The sequence below is a fragment of the Myiozetetes cayanensis genome, unplaced genomic scaffold (assembly GCF_022539395.1).
Source record: "Myiozetetes cayanensis isolate MyiCay16 unplaced genomic scaffold, myiCay2020 scf414, whole genome shotgun sequence".
Classification (NCBI taxonomy): domain Eukaryota; kingdom Metazoa; phylum Chordata; class Aves; order Passeriformes; family Tyrannidae; genus Myiozetetes; species Myiozetetes cayanensis.
In genome coordinates this window covers 22,932-37,336 of record NW_026087648.1, presented here as the reverse complement: position 1 = coordinate 37,336, position 14,405 = coordinate 22,932, and positions in this window count along the sequence as shown.

The following is a 14,405-nucleotide window of genomic DNA, read 5'->3' as shown; positions in this document are numbered from 1 at the left end:
AGGTGGTTTTGTTCTCAGCTGGGCTGCCCGGTTAGCTCAGTTCTACCCAACCCGGAACCTACTTGGGTTTTTATCGGAGAGGAACTATTTGGGGAGGAGGTCACCTCCTTCCCCTCCTCTGTTCCCGTTTTTTTTTTTTTTGGTAGAGGTTCTTGTGCACATCGAAAGAGGGGGGGGAACCATGCCACACTTCCAACCACAGACAGTGAATTCCCGTTGGGAAGAACTTTTCTTTCTTTCCCTCCTTTTTCCCCTTTCCTGGTGAGGGAGAGGGAAGACCTCCATTTTCGACTTCTCCAGCACACCTGGGGAGCCCCCCATGTGGTAACCACCAGTGATCAAACAGTGCCCCCTGTTGGTTGGCACAGAGCACTGAAGGCTCTGCATCTCCAGTGATCCAACAGCATCCCTGCTGACTGTGGTTAGAATTGCGCCAAAGGGCGCAAACTTAACTGTTTACCTTTTGGTTTTGAAGGGGATTATTTTTGGGTGTAGGATTATTGTTTGGTTGTTTTATTTGTGTTCTTTCATTGTTCTGCCAATACACATATATCTTTGTAGTAGTTTTAAGACTAGACCTTCCTTGGTGACTAGGTTGTAACCAAGGAACCAAGGCCATGTTCCCAGTATTCCATACGATTTTTACGTAAGCAAGAGTATAAATAAGAAGAGAGAGGAAACTCTCGCTCTCTTTCTTCCGGTGGACCGAAGGCGAAGGTAGCTTTGCTGTCGCTCTGCCCGGGCGAGGGAGTGAGGCCTAGTGCATCTGATTGGCCTTGAGAGGCAGACAGTACCGGCGGTTGGGTGGTGTGACTCGCTATCTCTGGAGGGAAGTATTTGCGTTATATCCCTTTTTATCCCTTTTTTCCCTTTTCCCTTTCCCTTCCCTCTTCCCCTTTGGGGGGTTCCCTGTATATAATTTTCCTTATATATATATATAAATCTTCCGCTTAAAATTCAGTTCGGTTTGAGTTCTTTTGATTTTCTTTTTCGTGATCTTTTCGATCAATTGCACGAGAAAGAGTGGGAGGGGGAAGGCTTTGTCCCTGAAGTCCGGGCACTTGGTTGGGAGCCACGTCCAACCTGGGACATTTTTGGAGGTTCCACCGAGATTACCAGTAGGTTGTTTTGGTCACAATTTCTGGGCAGGTGGTCAAGTTTTACCAAACATTGACTTTGTTTGGGAACAGTGCCGAGATCGCAGCCAAGAGGGATTTGTTTATATAAATATACCTCTTGTTTAAGAACAGTGAGGACAACTATATAAATAATGGCCACTTTCTTAATTTTCAATGTACTTTTAGCAGCTTTTGCACCTGTTTTAGGTTACTACATGTAGGACAATCCAAATCCAACAGTGTTCAATTGGCGAGACATCTGGGAAAGGTATTCTTCCTATCTTGACATTAAACGCTGGATCCTAGAAATTCCCAAACTGACTGTTGCCTCCCATGATTATCTAAATTGTGTGGCAACAATTTTGTTTATGATGAATGTGATGAAAATGCTATTTAAAATTGGAAGGATTGTGTTACGCTGGTTTCCTTGTTATAGAAAAAACCGTACCTCAAAGGGATTAGCTGGAGCTTTGGAAAGGGGCTTGAAAAGGGCAGTTCCTGGTTGGCAAGGAGCATGGGAAGAGTTTAGTAAATGGATAGAGCGCTTGGCACCTCCCATTACTTGGGACTTCACGCCAGCACAAGTCTTTGATCCTAATGAGATAACCCGTCGTTTAATGGAGGGTTGTCTTACATACAAGGATCCAAATACCCAAATCTCCGCTCTGTGCTGGGACCTGGCTAGTGCTTATCGAGCCACTGTAGACCATGTTCAGAAGGCTAAAACTGAGTCAAGGACGCAAACTATGCCAGTCGGAATGGAGTCCACCAAGATCAGAGCCCAGATGCCACTTGAAGCCAGCACAACTTGGACCAAACCTGCTGACATTGGAGTTCCAATTATGGACTTTATGAACATGGGAACTCACATATCAACACGTACAGCCACCTCTATGACCGAGACCGGGGCCCACATCACAAATCCTGAAATCACTATTGCCCCCATAACGAAAAAGAAGATGCGGATAAGGAACGATGCAGAGTCCACAAACCTAGCCCCACGACTGAGGCGTGTAACTAAAAAAAAAAGAAGAAAAACTAGCCGTGAGAGAAAGAGCACGTCCCAAGGAATTAGGGGTGCGTCCAAAAGAGAGGGGGATGCGTCCGAAGGAAGAAGGGACAACAGCTCAGGTGCCTGATGGAACACAAAAGCCAAGGAGAATATTAACACCTGAATACACTCTTCTTGACTGTTCCACAGAAGAGATGGAGGACTATCTGAAATCCTCATCCCAGGGTCCGGAGGACTATTCGTTACCTCCACCCGCGAGAAACCCATCCAGACGCCGTGCTCGGTCCCCATCTCCACAAGCCAGAAAACCATCCCTGCAGCAGACACAGCCCCCGCCTCAACCTCCACAACACAGAAGCCCATCCCCGAGGCATGTTCCGTTTCCACCTCCACGTGAGAGAGGCAGAGTGGAAACAGTTCCACACAGATACGTCAAAAGAGAAGTAGAAATGGATAGGAGGGATGTCCGTCCAGAAGCGGGAGTCGTGAGAACATCGGAAGTATTACGATCATTGACCCCAGCAAAGCTCCGGGATTTGAGAAAAGATTATAGTCGCCGGCCTGATGAACGGATTCTAACCTGACTGGTAAGATGTTGGGATAATGGAGCTAGAAGCCACATACTGGAAGGTCACGAAGCACAGCAGTTAGAATCCCTGGCTCGAGACCATAAGATTAAACAAGGAATTGCACGAGAGCCATATAGTCATAGTCTCTGGCTTAGGATCCTTAATGCTGTGAGAGAGAGATATCCATTTAAAGAGTACTTAACAAGTTCTCAAAAAAAATGGACAACTGCGGAAAAAGGTATTCAATATCTACGGGAACTGGCCATGCTTAAACTCATCTTTAGTAGTCCGGACTATTATAATATCTTAGACCCCACGAGTCTCCCATGTACCAATCCAATGTAGAGAAAAGTAATTAAAAGTGCCCCTGCACAATACATCAACTGCCTAATTTCAACATTCCATCCAAAGTTGGATGAACCGGATGTAGAAACAATGTGTCAATGAATACAGAGCATAGCAGAGAATTTCGAAGATCTTTCCGATGTCCGATGTCAACCCACCCACTCTAAGAAAAGAATGGAAAGAAATTATGAATATTCCAGTTATGAGGATAACTACGAAGACAGAGATGACAGCGTTTCCCGAGACTACAGAGACACATCAGTAAAGCAGTCTAGACCATGAGCTCAACCTCAATCTCGATCTTGGTCCAGATCTCAGTCAACAACTCCTCCCCCTACACACAGAAGGAAGGGCCCTAAACGCGAATCACGTAATCAGCTGTGGTCCTACCTACGCAAACAGGGAGAGAACATGAAAAAATGGGATGGACAACCCACTTCCAAACTTCAGGCTAAAATGAAAGAACTGAAGCAGAAGGAAGCCAATAAGAAACTTGTCTTTGTAGTTGATGCGGATTTCGTGGAAAAGCAATTGCGATCTCCACAATACAAGAAGGCTGAAGTCCACTTTCCTGACAACAAAAAGGCCGCTGGTGGAGCAAAGAGGACATCTGACACTGAATGCTCTGACAAGAACCAATAGAGGGGCCCTGCCTTCTGCCAAGAAAAGGAAAGGGACCAGAAGGACAATCGAGTTTACTAGGCTGTGTGAGTTCGACGGCCTGGCACATCGGATCCACAGAGATACCGGGTTTTGATAAATACCGGTGCCCAGTGTACATTGATACCGTCTGAACACAAGACTACGGAGACTGTGTCTATTTCTGGAGTGACAGGAAGGTCGCAAGAGTTGTCAGTAGTAGAGGCCGAAATAAACTTGACTGGAGACCAATGGGAAAAGCATCCCATTGTGACAGGGCCAGAAGCCCCTTGTATCCTAAGTATTGATTACCTGAGAAGAGAATACTTCAAGGCCCGGAAGGGTACCGATAGGCTTTCGGTGTAGCCACGGTGACTGAGGAGAAATACAAACAATTGTCTGCCCTGCCTAGTCTCTCAGAAGATCCTTCTGTTGTAAGACTCCTGCGAGTCGATAATCAACAAGTGCCAATAGCCACTTCAACAGTGCATAGGCAACAATACCGGACCAATTGAGATGCTATGATCCCTATTCACAAGATAATCAGGAAGTTGAAGAGTCAAGGGGTGGTCAGTAAGACTCACTCACCCTTCAACAGCCCCATTTGGCCTATACGCAAATCCGATGGCGAATAGAAACTGACTGTGGACTATCGTGCCTTAAATGAAGTCACACTGCCATTAAGTGTCGCTATACCAGATATGTTGGAGCTCCAGTATGAGCTAGAGTCCAAGACAGCGAAGTGGCATGCTACCATTGACATAGCAAATGCATTTTTCTCCATTCCCTTGGCAGAAGAGTGCAGGCCGCAGTTTGCTTTCACGTGGAGGGGCGTGCAATACACCTGGAATCGACTGCCCCAGGAGTGGAAACACAGTCCCACCATCTGTCATGGGTTAATTCAAATTGTACTGGAGAAGGGTGAGGCCCCAAAACACATACAATACATTGACGACATCATTGTATGGGGGAACACAACAAAGGAAGTTTTCGACAAAGGAAAAAAGATTATCCAAATTCTCCTCAAAGCCGGTTTCGCCATTAAGAAGAACAAGGTCAAGGAGCCTGCCAGAGAGATCCAATTCCTAAGGGTGAAATGACAAGATGGAAAGCACCAAATTCCAACCAACGTCATCAATAAAATCGTAGCAATGACTCCACCGACAAACAAAAAGAAGACCCAAGCTTTTCTGGGAGCCATAGGCTTCTGGAGAATGCACATCCCAGAGTACAGCCAAATTATAAACCCTCTTTATTTTGTGACCCGTAAAAAGAATGATTTCCAATGGGGTCCTGAACAACAGCAGGCTTTCAGGTAGATCAAGCAAAAAATTGCACACGCCGTGACTCTTGAACCAGTTAGGACGGGACCAGATGTAAAGAATGGACTTTACACTGCATCTGGAGATAACAGTCCCTCCTAGAGCCTCTGGCAAAAGGTGCCTGGCGAAACACGAAGGCCACCACTTGGCTTCTAGAGTCGAAGCTACAGAAAATCTGAAGCCAACTGCACCCCTATGGAGAAAGAAATACTGGCGGCATATGAAGGCATACAAACAGCTTCTGAAGTAATTGGCACTGAAGCGCAGCTCTCCCTAGCACCCCGACTACTGGTGCTAAGTTGGATGTCCAAAGGGAAAGTGCCTCCTACGCATCATGCTACTGATGCTACGTAAAGCAAGTGGATTGCTTTGATTACGCAACGTATCCGAATTGGAAACTCGAATCGCCCCGGAATTTTAGAAATCATAACTAATTGGCCTGAAGGTGGAAACTTCAGTCTGGCAGATGAAGAGGAAGAAGAGCCAGTGAGTCGAGCTAAAGAAGTTCTGCCATATAATCAACTGCCAGATGAAGAGACGCGTTATGCTCTTTTCACTGACGGTTCTTGCCGTATTATAGGAAGGAATCGGAAGTGGAAAGCAGCCATTTGGAGTCCCACCCGACAAGTCGCAAAGGCCACTGAAGGTAAAGGCAAATTGAGTCAATTTGTGGAACTCAAAGCCCTCCAATTGACCCTAAACATCGCAGAAAGAGAAAGATGGCCAAGGCTCTACCTCTACACCGACTCATGGATAATAGCCAATGCCCTATGGAAATAACTAAACCGATGGAAAAACATAAGTTAGAAGCGTAAAAGAAAACCCATATAGGCTGCTGATTTGTGGCAAGACATCGCTTCTAGAATAAAAAAACTAAATGTAAGAGTCCGTCATGTAGATGCCCATATACCCAAAAGTCGAGCCAACGAAGAACATCGTAACAACAGACAAGCAAATAGAGCTGCGCAAATTGAAGTGTCACAAATAGACCTGGACTGGCAACATAAGGGAGAGTTGTTCCTAGCCCGATGGGCCCATGATGCTTCAGGCCATCAGGGTCGAGATGCCACCTACCGATGGGCACGAGACCGAGGGGTGAATTTAACCATGAACACTATTTCCCAGGTTATCCACGACTGTGAAACCTGTGCTACTATTAAGCAGGCAAGAAAATTGAAACCCCTATGGTATAGTGAACGCTGGGACAAGTATAAATACGAAAAAGCATAGCAAATCGATTATATCACGTTGCCACAGACCCGTCAAGGTAAACGCTATATGCTTACCATGGTGAAAGCAACCACTGGATGGTTAAAGACATATTCAGTGCCCCATGCAACGGCCCAGAATACCATTCTGGGTCTTGAAAAGCAGGTCTTATGAAGACATAGCACTCCAGAGCGAATTGAGTCAAATAATGGGACTCATTTCAAGAATAATCTAGTAACCACGTAGGCACGAGAACATAGTATTGAATGAGTCTATCACATACAGTGTGTGCCTCAAAGAAATTTATCCTTGGGGAAAAAACTAGCTTTGTGCTTCAAGTTGTTTTACAGGAGACCAGTCGCCAAATGAGAGAGACCTAACCAAAACTAATACAGGTATCTGACGATGAGACAGTGAACCAGTCCTAAACCTGAACTGTGATTGTAACCAAAGTGCCAAGAATCTGAACTGAACTACTGTTGATACTAAAGCCGATCTTCTACCACAAGACAACCACTCCAAAGAACTATATATATGTATATATATGTGTATATATGCGCAGGATATAAGCAAATACATGACATATAAATGTTACGTAAAAAAAGTATGGAATAAGGAGTGGAGAATGTAGTAGTTTTAAGACTAGGCCTTCCTTGGTGACTAGGTTGTAACCAAGGAACCAAGGCCATGTTCCCAGTATTCCATACGATTTTTACGTAAGCAAGAGTATAAATAAGAAGAGAGAGGAAACTCTCGCTCTCTTTCTTCCGGTGGACCGAAGGCGAAGGTAGCTTTGCTGTCGCTCTGCCCGGGCGAGGGAGTGAGGCCTAGTGCATCTGATTGGCCTTGAGAGGCAGACAGTACCGGCGGTTGGGTGGTGTGACTCGCTATCTCTGGAGGGAAGTATTTGCGTTATATCCCTTTTTATCCCTTTTTTCCCTTTTCCCTTTCCCTTCCCTCTTCCCCTTTGGGGGGTTCCCTGTATATAATTTTCCTTATATATATATATAAATCTTCCGCTTAAAATTCAGTTCGGTTTGAGTTCTTTTGATTTTCTTTTTCGTGATCTTTTCGATCAATTTCACGAGAAAGAGTGGGAGGGGGAAGGCTTTGTCCCTGAAGTCCGGGCACTTGGCTGGGAGCCAAGTCCAACCTGGGACAATCTTTTAATAAAGGGCTGTTATTTTTTTCCTTTTTCCACACTTTCTCAATTGGAGCCTCTTAATTTCAGATTTACAATTGCTTAGAGGGAGGAGTTTGGGTCTTCCTCATAACTCATCCTCAGCAAAACACTTGTGTCTCATTAAACTGAGACACAGAAGAAAAACTTTCCTCTGATAGTAGAACTAGATTTGAATGTTACCTTTTATAGAACTCAAGAAAAGATGTGAGTAAGGGTCAAGTGATTGGGAAAATAGTTTTAGGCTTCTCTAGATTGCAATTTTGAGTTCAAGAAACTGAGTCATGATTCCCTCAAGGGAGAAGAGCACAAAGAATTCTAACTACATTGATCAGAAATCCCTTAAAAATGTATTAGGATCCAAAGTCTACTTTTTCTACTCCAACCAGCTCCAGTTAATGTCTCCTATAGATTTGGGAGATGTGATCAAACAAAACTAGGAACACAGCTGTAGTAAAGTCAGAAAGCCATCTGCAAAGGATGGCCCACAGTTCCTGAATATCTTCCTCAAAGAGTTAGAAAGCATAATGTAAGTGTACAGAATAACCACATTTCCTGCACTTTCAAACCTCCTCTGGACCCCCTCTGTTGGTGTGACCAGTACCCCCTGATCCTGACCCCTGGTAACATGATTAGCATGCACCTAACACCATTTATAAGGCAAACAGCCATCCTCTGTGATGTATTAATCCCTTTTCCCCTCATTATCAGGTCCTGTGAACCAAGTAGACAAATCAAACAGATTTCTTTTTCCCTCCCTGTCAGCCTCGAGATTCCTGGGTGCCGGACTGACTACCCCCCTCCTTACTGGCCTTGAAGGTCCCAAGTACACAGTCAACCAGGTGGTGGTGATGTCACAGAAGTGTAACAGCACACACAGCACTTGTCTATAAAATCAAGCAGTTACAGGTCCTAAGTGGGACTTGGACAGGAATTGCTGCTGGACAGTTGTGGCAGACCAAAATGCAACCAAGTAAAAAAAATTGCCATACAGCAGTTAGAATAAACAGAGAGGATGCGACAGACCAAACTTTGTTCAGACAGACTGACTTGTGTCCCTGATGGCCCCAGACTGAGGTCTTAAACAGTGTTTTTGCACCAGACATGGGAAAAGGCTGATAAGAAGCAGATCTTGCCAGAGGTGGGGTGATGGCTTTTATCATGTTAATTCCCCCTGATAAGACACAGCTGGTTCAACTACAGAGGCCATGTCTTAGAAGGGGTCATAACCCATCAAAGACCCCCAAAGGCTCATTTCTGGGGCCTTCCACCAGAGGACTGCACATGATCCACAGTGTTGCATCAGACAGTGTAAAACTCCCCCTCCAGGGGAAGTACCTGAACATATATTAACCTGTTGAACTCTTTGTTTCATGAGCCCCCACCCCGGACAGATCAAGACTGCGACTATCACTTTGACTAACAGACATCAAAATTGCAGCAATCAAGACTTGTCACTAGATCCACAGGTGGTGATACCTTTCCACTATCTACTCTTGTTCTTTCTTTCTCTTTCTTTCTTTTCCTTATATATTTTCTTATGGGATATCTTTATACTTTTATATTGCTATGTTTCTATAGGTAATAACCAAAATGGCTACATCCCTCCTTTCCACTGCAACCAAGTTGTTCTAAAATAAACCTGCAATACATATATACAACGGTCATTCAGTGTCATTTCACTCTAATCTGCCCCAAGGGATCTATTAACAAGAACTTCAGTTACCCTGCCTCAGGGGTGGGTCGTAACAACAGTGAGACCAGTGGCCTTCTGGTGGCCAGGGATGCCTCCACCATTGTCTGCTTCCTCCAAGGATTGAGGGAGTGACTTATATTCTTTTATGTCTTTTTGAGTCTAGATTATGATTGTGATATCGATACTGCAAGCCAAGTATTAAGATTTGACCCAATCTGCAGAGGGTCCAGATGATTAGAAACCATAAGCTAAGTGGTGCTATAAAATTCTGTGCTATGCTACTCATAAAATTGTGCTACGCTGATTCTGCTTGTAGAAATGCTGTGCTATTCTTAATATAAAATCTATGCTATGCTAATCATAACATCCTGTTATAAAAAAATAAAGCTTTCATTGTAACTACAACTTAGTGCCGTTATCATTCTCCCAAGGATGCCTAAAAGAATCCGTCTGTCCCCTCAGTGTTGGGTGATAGTTGTTTAAGTTCAAACCATTTTATTTTTCAGTATAGGGATACCATACCAAATAAAAAAAATAAATATTATTATAAGCATGGAACAGACAAATAGAGCTTAAGCAACATTGTTCAAGGTCACAATGTATCTATCTATAGGACAGATTCTCTATCTATCACTTTTAATTTTCTATGGATTTATGTGTTCATAAATTATTTGTAAACATCTAGCATACTCTGGTCAGTATACTAACACCGTCACTTCAATACTCTCCATAAAACTATAACCTGCTACCTGAATGACAGCAAAGCATTAGGGTTGATCCTATGAAAACCATACTAACTTCCTTTGAGTCTAAATTTTAATATTTTGCTTCTGAAGAAAACAAAAATTACCTGCTCTACTGTACAGTCCCTGGTGCAGGTTGTCATTTCTCCAACGGACATTGAAACATCATGCCATACCATCTGCTTCTTGACTGATTGTCTATACAAGATCTCATTTTCTAAAACTCAAGAGAAATCCCACACCTTGCTTTCAGAAATACAATCATTGAAGCTACAGTGATTGCATCAGTAGGTCTTCTGCCTCCCAACACACAAAGAACAGGAAAGGAAATCAATGCCATCTGCTTGCAAGGAGAGTAACCATTAGAGAAAATACCACTCTAAATGCAGTATTATAGACAATTATCAAGCAAAACTTTTGTCAAATGCTGGTATGCTTGGAAAAGGAAGAAAATCAATTCTGCAAGTATTACTGAGATGAAAAACCTCTTTGGTGTTAAATTAACTAAATGGTAACATCATGTTTTGAATGCCTTGGAAAGAATCAACTCCAAAAGATTCCGCTTTCATATCAAAGTTTAAATGGGCAAGGATACAATTTTAAAAGCTCATTAGTCTGAAGGTGTATGATGATTTTCTGAAAAGGTGAATGAGTAAAAATAAAGTAAAAAAGAAAAAAAGGCACAAATATTTGATCTAAAATCTCACTGTTCAATTTCAGACAATGTTGCATCTCTATGATTATGGACTGTGGGAAGATTTTCAGGCTATTATCCAATGCATTCTTCAAAATACAGGATAACATAAGAGATCACCTTTAACTCAAGGAATTTGAACAGCAGGTAACTTCTTTCTGAAAACCAGGAAAGAGAGAACTTGTTTTTTATTAGAAGACCGTTACTTCATGTAAATAATTTGTATTGTCATTTCCCACATATGCTACTGGAGACTCAGAAATACGCAGCCTAGCCCCTGGTCGACACTTAGGTCACAAAGGAAAATAGTTTTGATAATTCCCAGGTCAAGTCAATTAAAATAAGTGACTACACAACTGATAAACTTAGGTTATTCAATAACAACAGTGAATGTATCTGGCTGAAAGAAAAGGGAGACAGATTAAAACTATCCCTTAGTAACTACCAGAAGCAAGCCTGAAGCAGCAAATGGATGGTGCACTTGCCAAACAGCACCTGCAATAGTGTAAACTCCACATTCTCCTACCACATCCCCACTGCAAACCCAGCAGTTGGTATGCAATGCTTTATAATCACATTTAAGCTTCTCCCTGAGATGTACCATAGCCAAATATTAAATTCAAAAAGAAGCCATTGAGCGTTCTGACATGACTGATTATTAACCAAGATATTTTGCGTGTTCTTACATGTTCTTTCTCCAGAGGTGGAAAGAGAGAGCAGCTTCTCCTCTTTAAATCTCACGTCCTATGCCAGTCTTACTAGAGAGGTGGGAGAAGTAGAAAACAAACCCAAACAAGGAAAACTAGTGTTCAACCAACATCCTCCTCTCCCCTCCAACAGCATCAAGTTGCAATGGGACTAATTTTTCTTCTCTTTCACATCAAATCCTTCTGTGGAACACTTACACCAGCAAACCATTTGTCCTAATGCTTTATCTTTAATCATTCTGCCATTTCTTGTTTATCTATTACAATATGTTGTACTGTTTCAAAGACAGCATGCCCTATGCATTTTACAGGCATTTTCAGCTTCTGCAGTTCACAAACTACCTTCTGTAATCTTCTGCAAGTCAAAGTTACTCGTAAATATTTAGTGTATCAATGGAAAAAAGGAGTCTTTAAAAACATTTTAAAAAACCAAACAGCCGTTTTACTTCATAGTAACTGTCAGAAATCAATCTCAATCTCAATCTCTCTCTCTCTCTCTCTGATAAACACGCGGAGATGATTATAAATTGCTCTTCATGCACACCTGTGGTGGGTTGAACTTGGCTGGTCACCAGGTGCCCACCAAGCCGCTCTATCGCTCCCACTCCTCATCAGGACAAAGGAGAGAAAACATGATGAAAAGTTCATAGGTCAAGATGAGGACAGGGAGATCACTCAGCAATTACCGTCATGGGCAAAACAGACTCGACTTGGGGAAGATTAATTTATTTCCAATTAATCACAGAGTATGATAATGAGAATTTAAGAACAAAGCTAAAAGCACCTTCCCCCCACCCCTCCCTTCTTCCCAGGCTCAACTTCTGTCATGTCTCTTCTACCTCCTCCCCCACTGAGTGGTGCAGAGAGGTTGAGGAATGGGGGATGTGGTCAGTTCATAATGCTTTGTGTCTGCCCTCCTTCCTCCTCATGTTGTTGTTCTGCTCCAGCATGGGGTCCCTCCCATGGGATACAGCCCTTCACAAACTGCTTCAATGTGAGTCCTTCCCACAAGCTGCAGTTCTTCATGAACTGCTCCAGCGTGGGTTCTTTCCATGGGGTGAAATCCTTCAGGAACGGACTGCTCCAGTGTGGGTCCCCTGCAGGGTCACAGGTCCTGCCAGAAAAGCTGCTCCGGTGTGGGCTCCTCTCCACAGCCCGCAGTTCCTGCCAGGAGCCTGCTCTGGTGTGGGCTTTCCATGGGTTTCTGTGTGGATATCTGCTCCAGTATGAGGTCCTCTGTGGACTGCGGGGGGACAACATACTTCAGCATGGTTGACTTCTACAAGTCTACAGGGCAATCTCTGCTCTGGCCCCTGGAGCACCTCCTCCCCCTCCTTCTTCACGGACCTTGGTGTCTGCAGAGTTGTTTCTCTCACTTTTTTAGTTTTGCCTTTGTTTCTCGCTGTCCTACTTTAATTGGAAATAAATTAAATTCATCTTCCCCAAGTCAAGTCTGTTTTGCCCATGACAGTAATTGCTGAGGGATCTCCCTGTCCTTATGTTGACTCACGAGGTTTTTAATTGTATTTTCTCTCCCCTCTTGTGCTGAGAAGTGGGAGTGATAGAGCGATTGGATGGGCACCTGGCAGCCAGCCAAGGTCCACCCACCCCATAGAATGCTTCTTCTGTCCCAGGTATGGGAAATATTTTGAAATCATAATGTCACTGTTAACATTTTCAGAACATGATTAGTCTTGCCATAACTTAACTGAACACTAAGCATCTAGTGATCTACTATAACAAACTGCATTTCACAATTCTGGAAATGTTAAGAATAAAAACAGCAATGTTGACATAATATCTACATTCAGCTTGTAAGATAAGCTATTTTCCTCCATAACAATTTGAGAAGTAAAGCAATTAATAACTTCCAAAAGTAACCTGACCATAACAGATTGCATTTTAACTGCTGATTTATATCAGCTAGCTGTCACAAATAACTTCCCTAAACAGTTTCCAAAGTAGGCAAACAGGGAAAGAAAGAGGAAAAACCAACATGCCTGTTTCTCACTTTCACTAGCTTCTCTCTCTCTCTCTCTCTCTCTCTCTCTCTCTCTCTCGCTTTTTCCTCTATTTCGCCTTTTCATTCATTCTCAATCTCGCACTCACATTCTCACTCTTGCTCTCCTGTTCTACTACCCCTTCCTTTCTTGCTCTCTCTTCCTCTGGCTCTTGCTCTCACACCATTTCTTGCTTTTGCTCCACCACGATCTCTCTTTTCCTCTCTTGCTTTCTTTCTCTTGCTCAGTCTCTTGCTCTTGCCCCTCCCTTTCTCTCGCTTGCTTGCTCAGCATCTACGTCTCTCCCACTTATTCTCCCTTCAATTCGCTTGGTCCATTGTGTGCTTCCTCATGCTTTCTCTCTCTCACACGCTTCTGCTTTTGCTGTCTCTCTTGGTTTGTCTGTCTGCTGTCTTCTCCCCCTTTCTTTCTCACCATTTCTCCTTCCTCTTCCCATTCAGCTCTCTCCCTCTCCCCTTTTTCTCCGTCACTCTAACCATTCATCTTTCCCATTGCTCTCTCTTTCACTGTCTACCTCTCTCCCTCCCCTCCTTTTTCTTTCTCTTTCTTTTTCTTTTTCTTTCTTTCTTTCTTTCTTTCTTTCTTTCTTTCTTTTCTTTTCTTTCTTCTTTCTTTCTCTTTCTTTTTCTTTCTTTCTTTTTCTCTCTTTCTTTCTCTCTCTCTCTTTCTTTTCCCTTCTCCTTCTTTGTTTCTCGGTTGCTCTCTTCTGCTCTTTCTCCTTTCTATTCTCTCTGCCCATCTCTTTCTCACCTCCTATTTATTTCTCTTTGACTCTGTTGTGGGTTAACCCCTATAGGCAGCTAAGCCCCACAGGGTCACTCATGCAGTCCCCCTCAGTGGGAGGGGGAAGAGAATTGGAAGGGTAAAAGTGAGAAAATGCAAAAGCGGTATGCATAAGCAAAGCAACATAAGGAGTTCATTCACTACTTCCCATCTTACTTTTCCAGGAAAGCAGGGCTTCATCATGTGTAATGGTTACTTGGGAAGACAAATGCCATACCTCCAAACTTCCCCCCTTTCTCCTTCTTTCCCCCAGTTTTTATTGCTGAGCATGATGGTATATGGTACGGAATATCCCTTTGGTCAGTTGGAGTCAGCTGTCTTGGCTGTGTCCCCTCCCAATCTCTTGCGCGCTGACAACCTTCTCACT